Here is a 22,945-nt window from a genome sequence, read left to right on the forward strand (position 1 = left end):
CGCGGGTCTAATCTGGATACTAAAACGAAATCTATGAATGAAAGAAAGAGACAGATAGAGAGAAAGATCCAAATGAAACAGAAATGATGATATTTTGAAGGTGACACACTGCAGCAAAACTCATATTTAAGTGTGTGTTTTTTTGTTTTTAGTCACTTGCGTTTGTATTTTCATGTGGACACAACAGAAGTGTCCGCTCGGCTCTGAAACTGTTCATTTTTCATTTCATCGTTCTGCCTCCGCACACTTCTAGGGGACAGAGTCAGTGTTTTCTCCAAATGTATTTCCCCGTAGGGACAGAAGGAGCGGCCCTTAAAGCAGCTCCACACACACACACACACACACACACACACACACACACACACACACACACACACACACACACACACACACACTCCACGCTGCACAATCTGGACTCAACACTGTTCTGACCAAACCCACAGGGACATTTTTTATATCTATTCTAAAGGTTGGTTTATTCAAGTTTTTACTCCAAAAAATGTTGAGTTGACATTTTTCGGCAAATTTTCAGACAAATGTATTTTCCTCAAAACCAAAAAAAGATACAAAATCCCCTCTGTTTTTTTTTTTTAATTTATTGATTTATTTTTATATTTAATCCCAAAGAACCTGTGGACTCCCAAAGAACACTTGGACTTTCCCATTTATTATTATTTATTTATACTCTTGGGAGTGAGAAACACAATTTCTGATAAACCTTTTTGAATTTGATATGTCAACTAAAAAACAGCAAGACATTTAGACCTGTTTCTTTTCATGTTTCTGTTTTGAATGTCCCAAAAATTGTCTGTTTTAGCCATTTAAAATAATAAAACACCTTATTTTTAGAATGTATGAAAGAATGACATGATGAAAAACAGACATACATTTTTCCTTACATTTCAGTGAGCATGTGTCAAAATGATATCTCTAAACAGATTTTTATTTATTTATTTATTTTCTCTCTTCCCCTGCAGTGTGTCACCTTAAATTTTCAGAAACAAATTCATATAAAGTCTCCTGTAGTTTTACACACTTCATGTTGGTCTCATTGTGACTTGGTTTGGCGGGTTGTACCTGTAGTGAATATTTATCATAGTTTTACAAGTAGCATTGAGTTGTGAAACAGAATCCCTCTGCTTATGTCATTAACATGGCAAACTCTAAAATACAGAGACAGTTTATGCACAAGGAAGGACTTTTTCTGTTTTCATTTGTTCACTCCATGTTGATGTTTCGAATCCCGCGTTTGACATCATCTAAACATCATTGATTGAGCGGTCAGATCCATTGACACACAGGTTGGAGGTATGATTCTAGCTCTCTCAGATGAATGCTGTTGTTGTGTCCTTGGGCAAGACACTTAACCCTCCTCGCTCGTAGTGTCTGTGTACACTGGTGTGTGAGTGTGTGAGTGGTTTGTTGTTGTAAAGAGCTTTGAGCCTTGGAGGTGGAAAAGCGCAGTATAAAAACTTGTCAATTTACCATTTAAACCTTCATTAAATTAAACACAGGAGTTGTCATTTATTTGCATTAGTTCAATCAGAAATATGATATCAATATCCTATGAATTGATAAATGTTTATAAATCTATGTTATGTATTAGGTCTGTATTCTGTATTGAATGATTGCGTGAAATATGATAATAAAGTATCTGACTATTTATCTACACAGCAAAAACTGGAGGGTTAAAATTTCAGGGTAAAATATTTGTTGTTGAGTTTTTTGTAACACAAAACGTGTTATTTTAACTATTTAAAAAGTTAAATGGGGGTTTCAGTTGGGGTTCTTTGCTAGAGTTGATATGGTTGAAGTTAATTCAACTTCTCCAAGTGTTAATTCAACTTCCTCTAGTGTTAATTCAACTTTCCTTATTGTTTTTTCAACTTCCCTTAGTGTTAATTTGGCACCTCTCATCCACCACTTCAAACTCCCGTGAGAGTAGACCAGTTTGAACCAGTTTTGTACATAATTTCATCTTAAATTAACTCAAATAAAGTGTAAAAATAAAACACCCCTATGTGTTGTTCAGCTAAATCAGGATAACCCTACAAAGTGTTATCCGTTTACTCTCAAAACATTAATATAACTTTTAGTTTCGGGGTTAAATGGGAACTTCGGTCCAGTGTTACTTAATGAACACTTCCAAAAATGTTAAATTAACTCTAGAACAGATTGGACTCATATAAACTCTGAGAAAATGTTCAAATTGATTCTGTGAGAGTCCATTTTAACACTTCGCTTTTTGCTGTGGATCTGTTTATCTGCTCCTCGTGTCCAATCAGGAATAAGATTATAAACCTCTAAAATGATTTAACTATTGTCAAGATTTGATAATTGATAACTCTGTTTGAGTGAAACGCGTCTCACCGTCTCATACATTTTAACATAAGCGGAGTATATTTGACAGTAGGATCATTATTCACACACACACACACACACACACACACTCACAGGACAGATATAGATGTCCTTTTTTACAGTGCGTCCCTCCTCAGTGATTAGCGTTTACAGTGAAGCGAACGCCCCCATCGCCGCCGCAGCTTTATGAGGTCACAAGATGGCGGGCATTCATCGAGCGAGCGGCCCCACCGCCGCGACGACGCCATGACTCTGCACTTTACGCCGACACATCCGCGCTACAGGAACTCAATATCGCCGTAGTAGAGGAAGGACGAGCTACGAGAACGGACAAATCCTCAAACTGAAATAAATAGAAATACAAATAAATACAAATACTATTACTACTCTGATACTTTACAGCGAAGGTCATCAATATTCCCTGAGGCCTGATGCTAAGTGTAGGCACTGCGGTGTCTGGGGTTTTGTTAGACTTTCATTGGAGTTTTATTTTAACTTTTAAACAGCTGATTTGTGCTTTTAAACAGGTCCTACTCAAAAAACTGTCACTATCTATCGAGCCTGAGCCAACTGTTTGTGTTTTTTTTTTAAGTTAGTCCATAGACCTATAAGGCATAAGACATTCCTCCATCAAAATGAGCTTCCTGCAGCCTAAATCGACAGTGAAGTCTATTGATTCACTCTACCTTTTCGAAATAGGCGACCTTACGTTTTTCCATTTAAAGTTTATCCAACAAAGCTAACCTCCACAGTTTGACACAGATTTCTTTGGATTAGAGACACGGGTTTGATTCTGTTTGCACACGGTGATCAGACTTTATACTTTAGTTATGTCGAATCTAAACTCATTTATATGAATCTGTGTAGTTCATTTGGACAGTTGTATTCTGCTCAAATAGGCTCCAACTAAAGGAGGCACCATTTATCCACTGAATAATGCCCCACTGTAGAATCACCATTATTCACTCATTTATATAAATTTAGGAAGAGGAGCTCATTTCCACAGGCTGATATCTTCTATCACGTAAGACTCCCACTATAGAAGAGAAAGAAATGACTGGAATCTTAAATAGTGTTAAATATATAATATTGAACTCTAATATCACAGGCTACAGTGTGACTATAGTGATACGTTATTTCTAAAGCGCCTTTTTAAACAAAGTTACAACATTTTCTACACATGATGTAATGAAAATGATAACAGTAAAATCAAATATTAAATCCAAACTATTCAATCATCTAACGTAGCTTTTCTGCCGCAAATCCAACACACACACGTCGATGTTTAACTGGACAAAACAAACAATAAAACTAAAACACTTTTCAAATATGACTTGTTACTCCACTTCTGTCTCAGGAGCTCAAATCGATGGCATTTAACCTGTAACAACTCGTGGGGGTCATATGCATGCGTAATAGTGCTCAAATAGTAGCTCAAATCGATGAGTAACTCAAATCGACGGGACACCAGCTCAAGACTGACTAGTATTCACTCCAGGTCCTGCAGCTCCCGGGAGCTTGGGCCCAGAAAGAATTCTCCCATAAAGTGCAATGTATTTTTTGGGAATTCAAATTGCCCGTGTTCTATCAGGACATCCACAGCTCTCACAAAGATCAGATTTTGTGTTTTCTATTTTCACAACATAAACTCTAGCAGCTCCTGCTCTGATTGGTCCAAACGCTCCAGGCCGTGCACGTTACAGACGTCACACGGGTGGGAGGAGCTCACCCCTGTTGAGGAAGTAAATGCGGAAGAGAAAATTGTCTTTGGACCCATGCACCAATGAGCACAGGTCACTGACAACAATACAACACGTTGTCTTGGGAGCACAGGTTCACACTCTGCTCTCTGCTGCAGTGCAGTCGCGGCGGGCTGTGGGCAGTCAGTGAAGCATACAAGTCACAGTAAAACCGCACCACACCCGAACCACACCGCACCTGCAGTCAGTGTTCTCTACAACACCGCCTAATGTGTGGTTAGTACGTGCGTCCCCTCGCACTGAGTGACTGCTTCTTTGTTTTCTGGCATGTTCAATGCATCGGGAGTTACGAACCAAGGTGACTGAAAAAAACACCACGCAGGATGAGCTCTCTCAGTACGCTTGTACTGAGTTTTTAGATGCAGTGGCTCCATTAAGGCGAAAGTGCGCAAAGCCCATGACACAGCCTTGGCTAAATGAGAATACTGCACGTGAGGCTAGACACACATATAAATGCACTGAGAGGAAATGGAAAAAGACCGTCTACAATTCTCCCTGTAAATATCATGAGACATGTCCAGAACACTGCAGCTCGTCTAACAATAACACATACTAAGAGAAGAGAACACATTACACTTGTGCTGTACAACCTGCACTAGCTCCCTGTCTTATGTAGGGTGCAATTTAAAATGTTATGAATTGTTTTCAAATGTTTGCACCCTATGGGTGCAGTGTATTTAAGGGAGTTACTGCAGCCCTGTCCTCTGTCCAGAGCCTTGAGCTCCTGTTGGTCGAGCCCAAAACTCGGCTCAAAACGAGAGGTGACAGAGGCTTTTCTGTGGCAGTGCCCAGACTGTGGAACAACCTTCCTCTTCCTGTCAGATCCTCTCAGTTTGTAACACAGTTTAAGACCAGACTGAAAACTCACCTCTTCTCTCTGCATTTAATACAAGCCAGTCAGATTATCTCGGTGTTTTTATTGTAGTTTTCACATGTTTTCTGTATGTGTATATATATATATACATATATATATATATATGTATATATGTTTCTTCTGTTTTAGTTGACTTTTATGTGAAGCACTTTGGTGAGCTAAAGTTATTTTATATGTGTTGTATAAATAAACTTGAATTGAGGATAAATGTTTTGCAGCGGTGTCCGTCCCTGCAGCCTCCGCTCTGCACTCAATCTCCAGCTGTTTTAATCTCACTCTTTATTTTAGTTCTGTCTTTAAAAAGCTTTGCCCAGAGGCACAAAACGCAGTCAGGGGTTTGTACCACTGACTTCACATTTACATTAGCGCTCGAGCACTGTGCCTGTGCATGTTTGCTCCTTCACATATGTATAACTGGATAGTTTCAATACTGTAGTTGCCTATTGATGAGTATCTGTTGTCAGTACTTCTGAAAATGCTCCTGCACCTGAATAGTTTCCTGTGGACCATTCTGGGTAAAGTAATAACATCAAAACAAGCACTTGACAGACTCTTAACCAGAAAGTTACACAGTGCAGCTTTAACAGTAGAATCGTTTTTGTAGCAGCTTTTATTTCTCGTCTTTAAATCCACACTGAGCGATGCTTCAAAACGCTGATGAATGGTTTTACTGGAGCGTTTTACAGGATCTCACTGCTCGGGGATAAAAGGAGACTGTTGGAAAAGTGGAATGTCTCTAATCTATTCACTGTGTTATGGCTCATCTTAAAGTCTGGACATGATTTTTACTGTCATAAAAACGTGAAGAACACAATCAGTTTGCAGTGCTCCGAAGCTCTTCCTCGCTTATCTGATGCATTCAGAGCGTCCTAATGATTCATTACTATGAGTTTTGAAGAGCTTTTCTCAACTCCCCAGAACGAAGATTTGTCATCACAGTAATGCAAACAACTAGGAAGCTAATGCACACTTCCTCTTTTGCAGACAATACAGCTCTTAAGTTGCATTTACTTAGATTCAGACAGTAGACATCACTTATTTTGACCTCAGGAGCTGCTTATATAATACATCTGTACTGGGACAAGATTAGGGGTGGGCGATATCTCGATATTTTAAATATATCAAGATATATTTTAAACTCGATATGAATTCTGACATATCGTATATATCGATATAATGCTTATATTCAATTTTGATTTCGCCGCTTTGCTTGTTTGTCTTCTCGCCCCCACCTCCTTGATTTTGTTCGCTCGTGTCTCCTTCACTCCTCACTGCCGCCGTGAACACCGAAAGTTGGTGCCAGTGAAAAGCTTCTAGCGCCACAAAACGGTTCTACCATTTACAGACAAAACCATCAGCAGCACATCCTCATATTCCACCGAGTCGCGTCCTTTAGTCCAAAAGAAGTTGAACTGCATGAGAAGTGCTGTTTATGCAAATGGCCATGCACTTTTAAGTTTTGTTTCTGTAAAACATCAACAAGTCTGCGCAAAGCTGCATTAAACACATCATAATGTCAAATGGGCTGATGTGGCTCTAGAGTCGTTCTGCTTTATATATTGTAAAGTTTTATAATGTAAAGTTTATTTATGCAGAAGATTTTAATGAATAATCTACTGCAGTGTCACTTGTTCAACAGTGTTTGGAAACGTTGGGTTTGATCTGCAGTGGATTGTGGGAAACCTCAGAGCTCCTTACTGCTGATGAGGAACATGTGTCTGTTAAAATAAGGAACATCCTGAGCTTCTTCTACTAAATGAGCTCATGGTTCTGGTTCTGGTCTGGATAACAGAGTTAATGCAAAGATGAGCTTGTGTTGAGTTGTTTTATTTATGAATGAAAAGAAGGAAATATGTATTATTTATTTTATTTTACAGTTAAATTATTATTTATGTAATTAGGTTTTTTTTTTTTTAATAATCTTAAATGTTCCTGTATGAACTGCTGACCTCTTACACTTTAATTAAAAAAAAAGAAAAAAAAAGACCTTGTAGAATTTGGTAGCTTTGTTTTTGCAGTTTTCAGTTTTAGGGGGTTATTTTTTCTTGTACATATATCGAGATATATATCGTATATCCAGATATAGCAAAAATATATCGAGATATATTTTTTGATCCATATCGCCCAGCCCTAGACAAGATTAAATTACCGTATTTTCAGAATCAAAAACTCGGACAAAAAATTGTGAATCCAGTGCATAATGGAGGAAAATTGGAGGAAAAGAGTGAGTCAGTATTGTCACATTTTTTTATGTTTTGGTCATTTTTAAGCAGCTTTTCTGTATTTTACTATAGTTTATGTCTCTCTTTACTGTTGCCAAGGATCAAATTTGTCAAAAATAGAGACACCTTGGACATGTCTTGTATAAAACTGGGACAAATCACTGGTTTTGTATAAATCTTTTGGGACAGCGAACACAAGGCTCAAAACTGGGACTGTCCCGGGTAAATAGAGTCGTCTTGTCACTCTAGACAAGACACCTTTGCTCAAATACATGGAAAATACTTACATAAGGTGAGGGTAGTAACTGCTACATTTTTGATTCCTCTCTCCCTTTGCTCTCTGTGCTATGTTGCTCCTCCTTCAGAGTCATGGTATTAGCGTTTGCGATTATTCCTCATTTACCTTATTATTTTCTGAGCATCCTAATGCAGTTCAATTCATAATAGGTGCTTTTCCTGTAACTCTCAGAGACCAGAGCGGAGTTTTGCTGTGACAGTAAAGCTCACAACACCCTTCCCGAAGAGCAGAGTTCGGTGCGACTTATTGTTTTTTTTTTTCTTCTTCATTGTGCATTTTTTGGCTGGTGTGGCTTATACTCCAGAGCGACTTTTAGTGCAAAAAATGCAGTAACTTTGCACAAGAAGTGGTTCAACAAAGACTTTTAGTATCACAGCCATGATTTAACCTTTACTTTTTTACTGAAGAGTATTGAATCGATTGGAACTGTATCATATCGAACCGAACCGTGTCGAGATATTGTATCATGGCCTATGTATCGAGGTATGTATTGTATTGGCAACTTCTTAGAGGGCTCATCTCATGCAAAATCAACTTTTCAGAGCTTTCTACCTTCTAAGAGTGATGTGTGGGCCTTGTGTGTGTTGGGAAAGTGTTTTTTTTTTTTAGATTGATTTGGCATTTTTGTTTTGTTTTTACAAATTGCAGGGTATTTCTGCCACCCTCCCACGTGACAACGAAATAAAGCTGCTACAACGATGACGCAGCAGATACACCTATGACACGTTTGACGTAAGAGCTTTGCACCCGCCTCCCTCCCCCGCTCCACCACCTCCACCTACTCACACACCGTCCTGCGTCTGCACCGTACACGTCTGATGTTCTGCGTTATTTATCTTCATTTTTCACTTCAAACACGTTTTTTGTAACCATGTTCTCATAGAGAAAGTGAGTATTTGACTGAGAAGTGGAAATGATTTGGCATGTCGACAGAAGAAGCAAGGCGTGCTTAGTGGCTGGAGTTTATTTATGGGAACACAGACAAAGAGGTCCCCAAGAATATTTTTGTTTGTGAGTCACACTTCACCGAAGACGCTTCGAGAACTACGAGCATTTTAAAACTGGACTTACAATGAAGCAGAAGCAACACTTTGGAAAAGGATGCTGTTCCCACGATACCAGGGTCCAGCTTGAGCTTCGTGCACCTCAAAGTCGTCGTCCGATTTCGGGTCCAACACATGCGGCTGAACGCGCTGTATCTCCATGATGAATAAAAAGTTTATTCCTACCACTATCAGGGTGCACACCTGTCTCCCCCTCCCTCCCTCCATGAGATGGGTGGAAGAAGAGCGGCTCACTTGTCGCCAGTGTTGGAGAGTAACAGATTACATGTACCGGAGTTACGTAATCAGAGTACAAATTATGAGTAACTGTATTCAGTTACAGTTACTGTTTCAGTGAGTGGTAATTGGATTACAGTTACTTGATTGAAATAAATGGATTACTCGATGGCATTTTTCTTTTTTCACATTTTGGGCTATTCCCTTTTTTTTTTTGGTAATTCCACCCATTGCGGACACTAAACCAGGACTAAATCAGGACTGAACCAGGACTGAACCCAGGTCTAAACCAGGACTAAAACCAGGTCTAAACTAGATCTAAACCAGGTCTAAACTAGATCTAAACCAGGACTAAAACAGGACTAAAATAGGACTAAAAAAGGACTAAAACAGGATTTAACAGGACAAAACCATGCCGTGCGGACCGTGTCTCGTCCTCTTCTATCAATAGTAAAGTCTGGGCTTTTTATTGTCTTTTATCAGACAAAACATTTTATGTGAAGAAATCCGAGTGTTTGCTCTTCTACAGCAAATCAAGTAATCCAAAGTATTCAGATTACGTTACTCACTTGAAGTCATTTAATGGATTACGTTACAAACTACATTTTGTGGTATGTAATCTGTAATCTGTAGGGGATTACATTTTAAAAGTCACCTTCCCAACACTGCTCGTCGCCTACGTCATGTTTGGAGGGCGGAGCCTGTGTTTTCTCAGGACGGGCGGGGGGATGACCAATAGTCTGTCTTTCATAGTTCCTGGTCTGTGACTGCCTCCAAGAAATCAGTAAAATTTCAGAACTATTGTGTAATGGATGTTCCAAAACCCAAATTGTGCTTGTTTATGTGCAGAAGATACAATGTGAAAAGAGTTATTTTGCACGAGATGGGCCCTTTAATGATGCCCAGCCCTAGTGTGTATTTCGTTTTGGCAGAGCTCGGGTGAATGTAGAGTCTTGTCTTGTAAATGTCTCAAGTTGGCTCAGGATGGCCTTGTAATTACCCTAAGTCCCCTCTTACTCTTTCACACACACACTGACACACACACACTTTCTCGCGCACACGCACTCTGCACACTCCTGAAGCGTGCGCGTGCCTCCGCTCTGACCGTACATCTCTCCTCCTGCTGTCGTTTTATGGCCTGATAATTACACATATTGCCTGTAGCAGCATCTTCGGACACATCCATTTAATGCGCGGCTCATATCAGCGATTTGTCTCACATAAAATCCCGCAGTGTGGCTTTAGCGGACGCGCCGTGTTTCTGCCGCTCGTTTTTCATCTCATTACGGTAATGAATGTGCGGCGCGCGCGGTTAGCCGGGGTTAGCGTTAGCGCGTAGCCTCTTCGCGCTGTATTAAAGGCCGTATATATTCACTCACACCAGGACTAAGTGGGTCGTTAAAGCGGCTACGATGTAATGTTTCTTTTTGCGCTTTTGAATGTGAGAATCGCACTCATGCAGAGGCCGGGGAAGGACCGTCTTTTTAAACTCAAGTACTCCCATGTCCCTTTTACTTTATCTCCCGCGCTAACACAATGATAGGCCTAATGAGACAATAGCTAAACCAGAGGCATTCTAATTTATAACAGGATAACCTCGAATTTCTCTGAAGGCGGAACGCTTCACGAACTGACCAGGTGTGACGACAGAGCTGGAGCTAATATACATACAGTTGGACATGTTAAAGGTGCATTGTGTAGCTTTTCTGTTCCATAGTACAGCATACATCTCGGTGTACAATGACTGCAGGTGTGGTGCGGTTCAGGACAGGTTCTGCAATATTTAGAAAGTCATTCAAATCAGTAGCACCCTGCCACACTGACCTCGGTGCGGGTGCTGGTACGGGTGTGGGTGTGGGTGGGGCGCAGGCCTGCAGAAAGAATCCGCAAGAAGTCTATTTTTGACGGACATTGCTGCAGTCTCTGACGTCAAGATCAAAGGTCAAAATCATATGAGCAAAACAGGAAATCAGAGGCACAGAACTGACAGATCCAGTGTATTTTCAGAATACAATATCCCCGCACACTCCTGGTACTTCATAAATGTACTTCCCCATTGTAGATATCCACGGTGTCCAAAGGTGCAAGAAAGTGGTCGTAGAGTGAAATGTGAAACTCCCGGCCAGAGTGTGAGTCCTCGCAAATATGTTGTCTCTGGAGCTCAGTTTCCACTCTCTGCCCGCAGACCGCACCTCAGCAGAGAGCAGTCAGTGACGTACAAGTCGCAGTAAAACCGCACTGCACCTGCAGTCAGTGTACAAGGTGTAAAACGTATCTATCTCCATGGTGGAGATAGTGGGTTTACAGTTCAGACCTGTGGAGAAGCGAGCCCACACAGTAAAAATGCATGTTGTTTCAATATATTTTGGAATAAACCAGGCATGTCTAAATGATGGCAAATTTTTCTTGGCCCTCAGACTTCCAGGTAAATTGGCCCAAATGACCTTGCATCAATTAAAAAAATATTTTTTATTGCAAGTTTTTTTTGAAAATCTACCTTGATAAAGTTAATATTTCATATTTAGTGTGTGGTTTTAAGGATGAATGCATGAATAAAGACTGTTGGCTCATTCTAATGTGTTAAACACGCACACATTTCAGTTATTCCCTGTACTGAGCACCAGTCTGTGGCTCTTGATCAGCCCTCTGCTTCATCTTTGTTTAGATACGTGGCCCTTGGACACCCCTGGAATAAACACAGTTTGGTTTAATGCCGTGATGTGGAACATCCCATCAGCACTGACAGTTAAACAGAAAAAAATTGCTGTGAAGTTTAGATGTCATCTCTCTTGAGTGTGTCAGAGGTTCACACATAATAATAATAATAATAATAATAATAATAATAATAATAATAATAATAATAATAATAAATCTTTATTTCTAAAGCACTTTTAAAAATAAGGTTTACAAAGTGCTGTACAAGCAGCAATGAACAATACAAAAAACATAAAAAAACAAAACAAAAGACATACAGAAACAGACAATGATGCAAACAATTCATCATTGAGAGAGATTTAATTTAAAAAAATGCTATAAACCAAACATGTCCTGTATTTTGTGCATCTGTGTGTGTAGTGTGTGTAGTGTGTGCATGTGATAGTGTGTGTATGTGTTACCATGTGATGAGTTCACATTTATCAAACACAACCATCACCGCTGTTTTGACCTTTGACCTCTGAGTGTACATTCATAGAATAGAAAATGAGGTGGTTTGTCCCATTTCAGAATCAGACCTAAAAACCTGCAGCAGTGTCTGTGAGTCGTGTGAAACTCTCCAGAGAAACAACACAACAGTGCAGTGTGTGTGTGTGTGTGTGTGTGTGTGTGTGTGTGTTTGAATTCACCACTTACAGCATCCGCTGCTGCACTTTCCTCTTTGGATCACTGGAAAAAAAATAAAAAAATTACTGCAAATTTCACATCAAGATTTGCAGAACTGAGTTGAACCATAAAACTGTGTCAAAACTGAGTAGAAACAAAAACACCTCCGTCACACCTGGTTTATTTAGTGACAAATACTCAGCTACTGTGTTTTTTCTTTTGTAGGGCAGTGTGCTCTCAAACTAAAAAAAAATTCTGTTCCACTTTATGATGTCATGTGGTAATACAGAAAGTGCTCCACTGTGTTTTTAAACTCCGTACACCTTCACTAGGATCCTAACATAGATCAGAATATAGGGTATATATCTCGTCATTTTGAGAGTTTTGATATTAACCAGTAATATATGAAGTAGTTAATAATACAGTGAAGTATCAACTCTAGTTACATTTAAAAAACATGAATCATCAGAAAACATGACAGATTTAGGCCTAACAGATTCCTTGACTTTTGTACAAAACCGGAGAAATACTTTTTTCAGTGCACTTTTAATACCAGATTTTATTAATACCTTTTGAAGTGGAAAAGGTGAAAACAAAGAATTGCTGTATTATAGTTCATATAGAGAAATGTGTCCCCTGCATTTGACCAATGCAATCAAAGGGCCCATCTCATGTAAAATAACTCTTTTCACATTGTATCTTCTGCACATAAACAAGCACAATTTGGGTTTTGGAACATCCATTACACAATAGTTCTGAAATTTTACTGATTTCTTGGAGGCAGTTACAGACCAGGAACTATGAAAGACTGATTATTGCTCATCCCCCCGCCCGTCCTGAGAAAGCACAGGCTCCGCCCTCCAAACATGATGTAGGCTCTGAGTGAGCCGCCCTTCCTCCACCATCTCAGGGAGGGAGGGGGAGACAGAAGACATAATTGGGCAAATTTTAATCCTATAATAATGTTCGATCAAATGAGGTCATCATAATCTGTACAGGTGACCACAAAACATCAGTGGTCGTAATGACTGAGGTGTAATCGCCTTTTTGTTCTCGTGCAGAAGCATTGAACACAACTCACTAGGATAAAATGATGCCCTAAGTCTGTTGTTAGTATCAATGTAATATTGTAGGACTATGTAACGTTTGTAAAACTAAAACAGAAACAGAAATTATATGTTGGATAATCTTCAAAAATAAACGCTGCAGTTTGTTTTTAGTTCTCTTCAGCGGTTTACTAGTGGTAAATTTATAGATCTAGAATCACCATCACTGGACCCTGGTATCGTGGGAACAGCATCCTTTTCCAAAGTGTTGCTTCTGCTTCATTGTAAGTCCAGTTTTATAAATGCCCATAGTTCTCGAAGCGTCTTCGGTGAAGTGTGACTCACAAACAAAAATATTCTTGGGGACCTCTTTGTCTGTGTTCCCATAAATAAACTCCAGCCACTAAGCACGCCTTGCTTCTTCTGTCGACATGCCAAATCATTTCCACTTCTCAGCCAAATACGCACTTTCTCTATGAGAACATGGTTACAAAAAACGTGTTTGAAGTGAAAAATAAAGATAAATAACGCAGAACATCAGACGTGTACGGGGCAGACGCAGGACGGTGTGTGAGTAGGTGGAGGCGGCGAGGAGGTGGTGGAGCGGGGGAGGGAGGCGGGTGCAAAGCTCTTACGTCAAACGTGTCATAGGTGTATCTGCTGCGTCATCATTGTAGCAGCTTTAGTTTGTTGTCACATGGGAGGGTGGCAGAAATACCCTGCAATTTGTAAAAACAAAACAAAACAAAAATGCAGAATCAATCCAAAAAAAACACTTGGGCGACATATACAAGGCCCACACATCACTCTTAGAAGGTAGAAAGCTCTAAACAGTTGATTTTGCATTAGATGGGCCGTTTAATGTGTCTGTCTGGAGGGTTATTGTACATGTTTTAGAGCAAATGACCTGTCTAGAAGTAATTTAGCAACCGATGCATCAGTTTTTAGACTCTTTGTCTGCTTCAGTCGCGCAGTTGCTGGAAGAGATCTCCAAGAATCACCTTAGTTTGGTTTTGCTCCTTTTCCCCTTCTCTTCTTCTTTTAGCGACCTCAAAAACAGATTTTCTTTTGCAGCGAACTGGTCGTGGATTCTCGTCCGCCATCGCAACAAGCTTTGTGTAAAATGTGAGGAAGCTACAGTTTGAAAAAACCTCTAAGAATCGCTGCATAAACCACGTAATCCCCCGCGCACCGGTGAGTCAGTTACACTAGAAACGTAGGAAGATTGATTGACAACCTAACAGCCAATAGAAAATGAGGGAGCCTCATTTTCTATTGGTTGATATTTATCTGGCCTCACTACATCCACAGTTGATAGATTTTCTTTCTTTTTTTTTTTTTTTTTTTTGGTCATCATAATTACAATGCTGCTGCATGTCTGTAATGGCATTTTAAACTTTCATTGACAATTTGAAAAAAACAAACAAACAGACAAAAAAATTCTCCATACAACCTTTAATTGAACCAGGGATCTGTTAAGAAACTACCCACTGTACCGCAAACGCCTGCATGCAAATCCCCTCAAATAACCTGAGATAAAGAGGGAGAAGAGAGGAAGAGAAAGGGGGGAGAGTGGTGATGGAGAGAGCGAGAAAGATGGAGGGATGCAGAGGACACAATTAAAGACATGATCTAAACAGTATTGATCCACTTCAAAGTGTCTCTGTTAAATTAAAAGGTGAACGAATAAAAAGCCGGAGGGGCTCAGTGTGTGTGAAAATCAGAGCAAAGAGCAATACGGAGAAGTATGAGCCGCGTTGAAATACACGTTTTTGTTTTGTTTTTTCCAAGCGAGGATTTACGAGTAAAACATTTTATATTCCAAGAGTCACTCTGATCGAACAAATCTCAAAAATGTGGATTGTAAAAGTATGGTTACTATAGCGACGGCAGCGCCTGTGCCAAAATATGTGGGCAAGAATGAGCGAACAGCGAGATAACAACGAGCACGTTAAACCGGCATTTGACAGACTGCAGGGGGCGCTCAGGGGCAACTCACAACTAGCCAGAGATACTTATTTGGGTGTTGGTTTAGTCCAGGTTTAGTTCCGGATTTTGATGCAAGAATGGAAAGAGAGCGATGAGGGAAGAAAGAGAACAGTGAAGTGAAAAGAGGAGGAGAAGGAGAAAAGGGCGGAGAGAGGAGTGAGGGAGAAAGAGGGTGAGATGAGGAGAGAAAGAAGAGGGAGCGGAGAGGGAGGATGACTGGGCCAAAGAGGGAGAAAGAGGAGATGAGAAATAGAGGAGAGGGAGAGATGGACAGAGCGGAGAGGAGGTGTGCAGAGGAAGTGTCTCAGGTTACGCTCCTGTCTGCTCTCGTCCAATCAGGTTTGAGGACAGAGCTGAGTCAGGAGCTCCGCAGTGTCACGTCTGAAGCGCGTTAAAGGAGCTGTATTTCACTGATGGGACTCTGTTATAACACTGTTCTCTCGTTCAAAGAGGAAAACAGACCTGGAGGTGTATTTAGCTCGTTCACTTGTTTCATTACATCAGGAGGATTCTGCAAATGGACTTTTCAAAGCTTTGAACCATGTTATAGTAGTTTGTTCTCACTGACCCTGTCAAGTTGTATATCTCTGAGTCATTTTTATTCTCCTGTATTTAAGATGCCGTTTTGCTGATCAACCCCAGTTTGATGTTCTTAATCTGTGATGCACGTAGGATTGGGCAGCGTTGCATAGTCATTTTTGGTCCAAATGTAAAAAAAAAAAACATGTTCTGCTTTAGTGTGATGTGCAGTAGGGTTGGGCGGTATCCAAATTCTGATACTGTTAAATCTTCTCAGGATTTTACTGGGGTATGCAGTATTACCAAAATGTTTTAGTATGACTTTGGTAAGCTATGACGTCGCACTGTTGTACTGTTGCACTGTTGTACTTTACTTATGACCTGCAGACTTATAATATATAATTAATTATAATATATATAATCTCTGAAAAGTTTCACATGAACCATCTCCAACACGATAGAAGCACAGAACAGACTCACCATCAGCAGCACATCCTCTGTCACAGAATGAACACACGTATTCCACTGAGTCGTGTCAGGCTACGTTCAGACTGCAGGGTTTAACGCTCATTCAGATTTTTTTTACGACTTGTAATCATGTTAACGAAAAGTGTCCACATGTGAACTGTGAGACACGACGACGTCAACCACAGATTCTGTGTTTACGTCCAAACATGTCGAGGCCTGTACAGCCAGAACATGAACAACTTGTTTTAAGGAGGAGATTCGAGGCAGTCCGTGTCAGTCCAAGTGGTGAGTGGAATGTGCTGTGAACTGCATCAGCGCACAAGGAAAGAGCTGTTTTTTTCAATACTTATAGTTTATACAAATGAGCCATGTGGTTTTAAGTTGTGTTTCTGTAAAACGTAAACAAATGTGCGCCTGAAGCCAAAATGCTGCAAACAGCAGAAGTACTAGTATTTTTTTGGGACCACCTCTTTTGCAGCCGGACTTGCCGTCTTGTCTTGGTCTCCCTTATGAGCGTCACGTGACAACGGAACGAACATAATTGAACGTCACCTCCACACGGAGTTAAAAGAAACATTATAAATACTATTAGTTTTAAATTGTGACGCATTAAATTGAAAATACAACCACACATTCATTTGTGCTGAGCAAACAAATGCAAGAATCAATAAATTATAATATTATATTAGGTCCTTCCACCCTGCAGATCTTTTAATGACAGTAATGAAACTGATACCATTGCTACTTATTGATACCACAGGATACCGTAATACCTTATTAACATCAAACCCCATGACGTTTATGGTGACGTCTGCTCCCATCAGGCACCACAGTTTTCTGGGGTCTTAACAGAAAAGTAATGTTTTGAAGCCACCAGAGAATCAGTGCAGTGTGATGAGCGAGTCACATGAAAACTGAACATTTTACACAAATAAAACATCTTTTATGTCACATTTTAGCAGCATAAGAGACTCTATCACTCCATAAGAGACTCTATCACTCCATAAGAGACTCTATCACTCCATATGAGACTCTATCACTCCATAAGAGACTCTATCACTCCATAAGAGACTTGTTTGTTAGGCCTATTTAACAAACAGAGAGTGTTAGTTTGAGAGTAGTTTCAGTGTAGTTAGCTCCTCCCTTCAGGCAGATATAAGGCTGTGTACAGCAGCGTCTGACAGTTGATTTAAATGTTCTTTTGTTGTGTAACATGCAGAATCTGGTCCTTCCATGAGACATTCAGATTAAAGGGTGCTCAATCTGAGAGGAGAGCAGCTCTGACACACACAGGATGAAAACTGTGGCAGAACCTGCACCTCTGTCCTGAGGTCAGCAGAGGGAGCACACACTAAACATGAACACGAGCAGAAAACTGGAGCTCTGTCTCTGTCGCTCTCTGTTTAGTATTCTATGGCTTCAATAAAATAGTTTTACTGTAAAACATCAGAGAACATCTGGACTCATAAACAAAACTTCATTAAAACGCAACAGTCATTTAAGACGGGCTACTCTGTGTGTTGTAAAGCTGTTCCCTCATCAAAAACATGCCTGAAGAGGTTTTAGATGTCATCCATGTTTGAGTCATTTAGCGATCTCATATTCAAACCTTCCTTAGCGTTGGCATTATGAATCTGTACAAAGCTCTGACAAATCTCCATAAATATACAAAAACATGATAGAAAACTGTACAGAGCAACTTCACAAACTTGATGTGATGCACCTTTATTCATCATTATACATTTAGGCTGCGTTCAGACTGCAGCCTGAAGTGACCCAAATCTGATTTTTTGGCTCTATGTGACCTGTATCTGATCTTTTAATGACAGTCTGAACGACACAGATCCAATTTTTTCAAATGTGACCCAGGACACTTGGATATGTGCTCCTGAAACCGATACATATCTGATCTTTTGACATGCGACTTCAGTCTGAACAGCCAAAGCGCATTCATCCACCTACACATTATCAACAAGCCACAAATGTCACTATTCTGTGCTGAAGTAGGCAAAAATTGTTAATGAACTCCGTGTCACTGAAGCAAAGCACATCTCCACTCACCACTCTTGGCTCCGTCTCCACATCCACACGTTCCTTTCAACGGACGTCACTGCCGCTGTCCATTAAAACACCACGGCCAAAAACCTCGTCCTTCTCCTTCTCAATCTCCTCCTTAAAACAAGTAAGTTGTTCATGTTCTGGCTCTGGTACGAGAGGAACTTTAAAATCTCCAGGTGCTCAATGCTGCGTCCATGTTTGGACAACTTCCGTAAACACAGAGACGCTCACTGTGGTTGACGTCATTGTGTCTCCAGTGTCACATGCGGGACACTTTCGGGCTGTTTAACGTTCACACTGGAGTCACATACAAGTCGCATTTAATTGGAAATGTGAACGACCTCGCAAAAACATCGGATTTCACAAAAAAATCTGAATTGAGCGTTAAGCCCTGCAGTCTGAACGTAGCCTTAGATTGTGTTGTTGTGATGAATATACTGTAGCCTTTTCAAAACAAAAAGCAACATGCTGATCTATATATGTGATGTGTTAGATGTTAAAGAGCTTCTGTTGTGTAAAACCGACTCCTGTGAGCGTTAAGTTGAGTTATAACAAGCTGCCTCCTCACCTGTGCTCTGTACGCAGTGTCGACAGACCCACCAACATGATTCGGGTTGTATTATTCTGTATGGAGCTGCCAATCCTGACAGCAAATAAATTCAGTGCGGACGATTAAGCTGTTTTAAATCCTCCAGAGAATCAGCGCAGTGTGACGTGTTGGTGCTCATGAAAAGTGAACATTTTACACAAATGGACTGACTTGGTCATATGTGGCCTTCACGAGATGTGGGAAAGATGATCCTCTCCACTTGCTAATTCATGTAATTCATTCATTATTCATCATCATTCATCGCTAATTCATCAACCAAACAATAGCAGTATTTTTTTTAAAATGACAGTAAGAGTAAATGGTGATGTTATTAAAATGCTTGTTGATGTCATAAAAGGATGTTTACCGCAGCATTATGTAGGCCACAAACTAACAACTCACAGCAGCAGAGAAGGATTAACAGAATGCAGCACTTAGGGGTTAGGGTTAGGGCTTCAGGTTTAGGGGTTAGAGGTTAGGGTTAGGGTGGGATTAGGGTCAGGGGTTAGGGTTAGAGTTTAGGGTTAGAATTTAGGTTTAGGTTCAGTTAGGTTAGAGGTTAGAGTTTAGGTTTAGGTTTAGGTTAGAGTTTAGGTCTAGGGTTTAGTGTTAGTGTTTAGGGTTTGTGTTTAGGTTTAGGGTTAGAGTTTAGGGATGGGGTTAGGGTTAGTTTTAGAGTTCAGGGTTAGAATTTAGGTTTAGGGTTAATGTTTAGGTTTAGGATTGGGAGTTAGTGTTATTGTTTAGTGTTAGGGTTTAGTGTTAGTGTTTAGGGTTAGGGCTTAGTGTTTAGGGTTTAGTGTTTAGGGTTAGGGTTAAGGTTTAGGGTTAGTTAGTGCTCACCTTTCACTGCTCTCTGCCATGTTGAGACGTCAAAGTTTCTCTCATCTCGGCAGCTCGTGTATCATAAAACTCTTCCAGCGTTCCAGTGGAAATTACGTCGTGAGCGGGTGTTCATGTGCAACTTTGATGTCACTTTTTGTTATTTACAATAATTACCACAAGACGCGAGGGCACAAATATTTAAGATGCAAAACTTTTCTCAAATTCTCCATAGAAATAAACGGGATCCTCTTTGAACCCGAAGAGCCTCCACAAAAGATCACGGTTTACGAGCGTTTCGAGACGAACGTGGTCAAGGCGGAACGAGGCAGATACTGTTTTTTATCTTTTGTATGTGAAGCCCTTTGTGACCTACAGCGTGTCTGTGAAAAGCGAAGGAGAGAGAAAGGAGAAAAAGAGGAGGAGATGGAAAATAGAGAGACGATCGGGCAGATAATGTTGGAATGACAAATTACAAAACTGTTGAAGTGTAAGAGAGAAAAAAAGAACTTTATTCACAATCAGAATTTTTGTTTATAATGAGCGTGTCATCGAAACACTCGTTCTTTCACTCTCTTCTACACTCTAGCTCTTTTACTCTCTTTCCTCATCTCTTCTCACTCTCCTTTCTCCTTCTTTCTCACTCTCCTCCCTCTCTTTCCTCTTTTTATTGTCTCTGAGTTGCTCTTTCTCCTTTTCCTCTCTCCCTCGCTCCTCTGTTCATGTCTTTCTCCTGCCTCTTGTTCTCTCTCTCTCGCTCTCCTTTGTTCCACCCTCTCCTCCCTCGCTCTTTCGGTCAAGGATGCACCACTCATCAATTTGTTGGTCCTGCGGGTGACAAGTTTATTAAACACTGGAGAGAGAGAGAAGGATGGAGATGGAGAGGGGAAGAGAGAGAGAAAGAAAGAGAGGAGATAAGGATGGAGATGGAGAGGAGAGGGGAAGAGAGAGAAAGAGAGGGAGGAGAGAAGGATGGAGATGGATAGGGGAGGGGAGAGAGAAAGAGGGAGAAGAGGGGAAAAGAAAGGGAGGAGAGAAATAGAGAGAGAAGAGGCTGGAGATGGAGAGGAGAGGGGAAGAGAGAGGAGAGAGGGAGGAGAGAAGGAGAGGAGGATGAATATAGAGAGGAGAGGAAGGAGAGAGTGAGAGGCAGGAGAGGAGGATGGAGGTGGAGAGAAGAGGGGAGGAGGGGAGGAAAGAGAGAAAGAGAGGGAGGAGAGAGGGAGAGGAGGATGAAGCTGGAGAAGAGAGGAAGGAAAGAGAGAGAGGCAGGAGAGAAAGTTGGAGATGTGAGAAGAGGGGCAGAGGGAGGAGAGAGAGGAAGAGGAGGATGGAGATGAGAGAAGAGGGGAGGACATAGACGGAGGAGAGAGAGAGGCGTGAGAGGAGGATGGAGATGGAGAGAAGAGGGGAGGAGAGAGGACATAGAAGTAGGAAAGAGAGAGAGGGAGAGAGAGAGAGTAGTGAAAGAGGAATGAGGAAGAGAGAGAAAATGAGAAATAGTGGAGAGAGAGAAAGGAGGAAGAGAGAGAGAAAGAGAGAGATAGTAGAGAGAGAAAACAGGACGAGAGAGAGAGTGGAGAAAGAAAGGAGAAAGAGGAGAGAGCGAGAGAGATAGTGGAGAGAGAAAAAGGAGGAAGAGAGAGAGACAGCGAGAAAGAGATAAGATAGTGGAGAAAGATAAAGCAGGAAAAGACAGAAAGAGAGAGAGGAGAGGAGAGAAAGGAGGAAGGGAGAGAGAAAGAGAGATAGTGGAGAGAGAAAAAAGAGGAAAAGACAGAAAGAGAGAGAGAGAAAGGAGGAAGAGAGAGAGAGAGGGTGAAGAGAGAGAAAGGAGGAAAAGACAGAAAGAGAGAGAGAGAGTGGAGAAAGAGAAAGGATGAAGAGAAAGAGGGAGATAGTGGAGAGAGAAAAAGGATTAAGAGAGAGAGAGAAAGAGAAAGGAGGAAAAGACAGAAAGAGAGAGAGAGTGGAGAAAGGGAAAGGACGAAGGGAGAGAGAAAGCGAGATAGTGGTGAAAGAGGGAGAAGAAAGAGAGAGAATATTATATTTTGTTTTGAATTGTTAATCATGACTTTCCATAAAAGCCCAAAGTTGCTGTGAAGATGCCGACTCTTCACTCTTTCCTCTCTTTCTCTCTCTTCCTCTCTCTCTTCTCTCTCTTCCCCTCTCTCTTTCTCTCTCTTCCTCTCTCTTCCTCTCTTTCTGCTGCATTAGGCATTACCTTATTGACACGTTTGATGGATTCATTCTTTTTTCCTCTTTTCTTCCTTCGGTCACGCTCCTCTTTTCTCCTCTTTTCTCCTCTTTTCTCCTCTCTCTCTCTTCTCTCTCTTTGTTTCCCCGTTCCCTTCTTCCTCTCGTCCTTTGTGATCCGGTGATATTCCACATTTCTTGCCGTTCGTGGAGTTTGGGGTCACAGATTAGCGGGGCCGTGTGGTTCCAAGGGCGCTCTCTCCTCCGATAATCCATAAACGCTGAGTCGTGTCTGCGTCTTCTTCCTGTTCTTTGATTTTGCACAGTCTGCGTGTGTGTGTGTGTGTGTGTGTGTGTGTGTGTGTGAGACGCTTTCACTCACAAATGCTCGACACTAGAGTTACAACACGATGCTCACATGTGCTTCTCATCATTCTTCATTTTACTGATTTATTTTTTACCTTTTGCCCGAGTAAGTCCCATTTCTTCACAGGAAAACGATAAAATAAAAAAAAAATTAAAAAAAAAAAATTAAATAAAAAAACAAATAAAAAATAAAATAATAATAATAATAATAATAATAATAATAATAATAATAATAATAATAATAATAATTGTGTATGAGCTTCTCTGTGTTTCCTGTGTTTCTCAAACTGTGGTAGGCGTCCCCCTGGTGGCACACGGGGCCCACTGCAGTCTCAGTATTTGTTTCATTAAACAATGGGCTTAATATGATTTAGAAGAATTTGTGTGTCAGTCGTTCATTTGTTTTTCAAAATAAAATGAAAAATAAGAAAATGAAAAAATAACAGTTTTCTTCATTATTTATTGCAAAAAACAAAATGAAAAACATAACGAATTGTTTTTTTCAGTTTTCAATCGGCCGTTTCCAGTTTCTGTGACTTAAACTGCGATGCTGCACTTTTGCGCCACATATGGACTGAACCAGGACTGAACCAGGACTGAACCAGGACTGAACCAGGACTGAACCAGGATCAGATCAGGACTGAGACTGGGAGAAGACCGAGACCAGACTGTGATTGAGACTGGAACCAGACTGGGCCCAGATTGGGACTGAGACCGGTTTAGTCCTGGTTTATTCCTGGTTCAGTCCTGGTTCAGTCCTGGTTCAGTCCTGGTTC

At 40.7% G+C, this 22,945-nt stretch overlaps 1 long non-coding RNA gene across 1 annotated transcript in view; it reads left to right on the forward strand.

Annotated features, from left to right (window-relative positions):
- The window catches only part of LOC129412415 (uncharacterized), a 62,807-nt gene that overhangs the window by 34,354 nt on the left and 5,508 nt on the right, over positions 1-22,945 (forward strand). The gene's annotated exons all lie outside the window — the stretch shown is intronic.

The sequence above is a fragment of the Boleophthalmus pectinirostris genome, unplaced genomic scaffold, assembly GCF_026225935.1.
Source record: "Boleophthalmus pectinirostris isolate CB_2022bp ecotype Guang Dong unplaced genomic scaffold, ASM2622593v1 HiC_scaffold_8, whole genome shotgun sequence".
Lineage (NCBI taxonomy): Eukaryota > Metazoa > Chordata > Actinopteri > Gobiiformes > Gobiidae > Boleophthalmus > Boleophthalmus pectinirostris.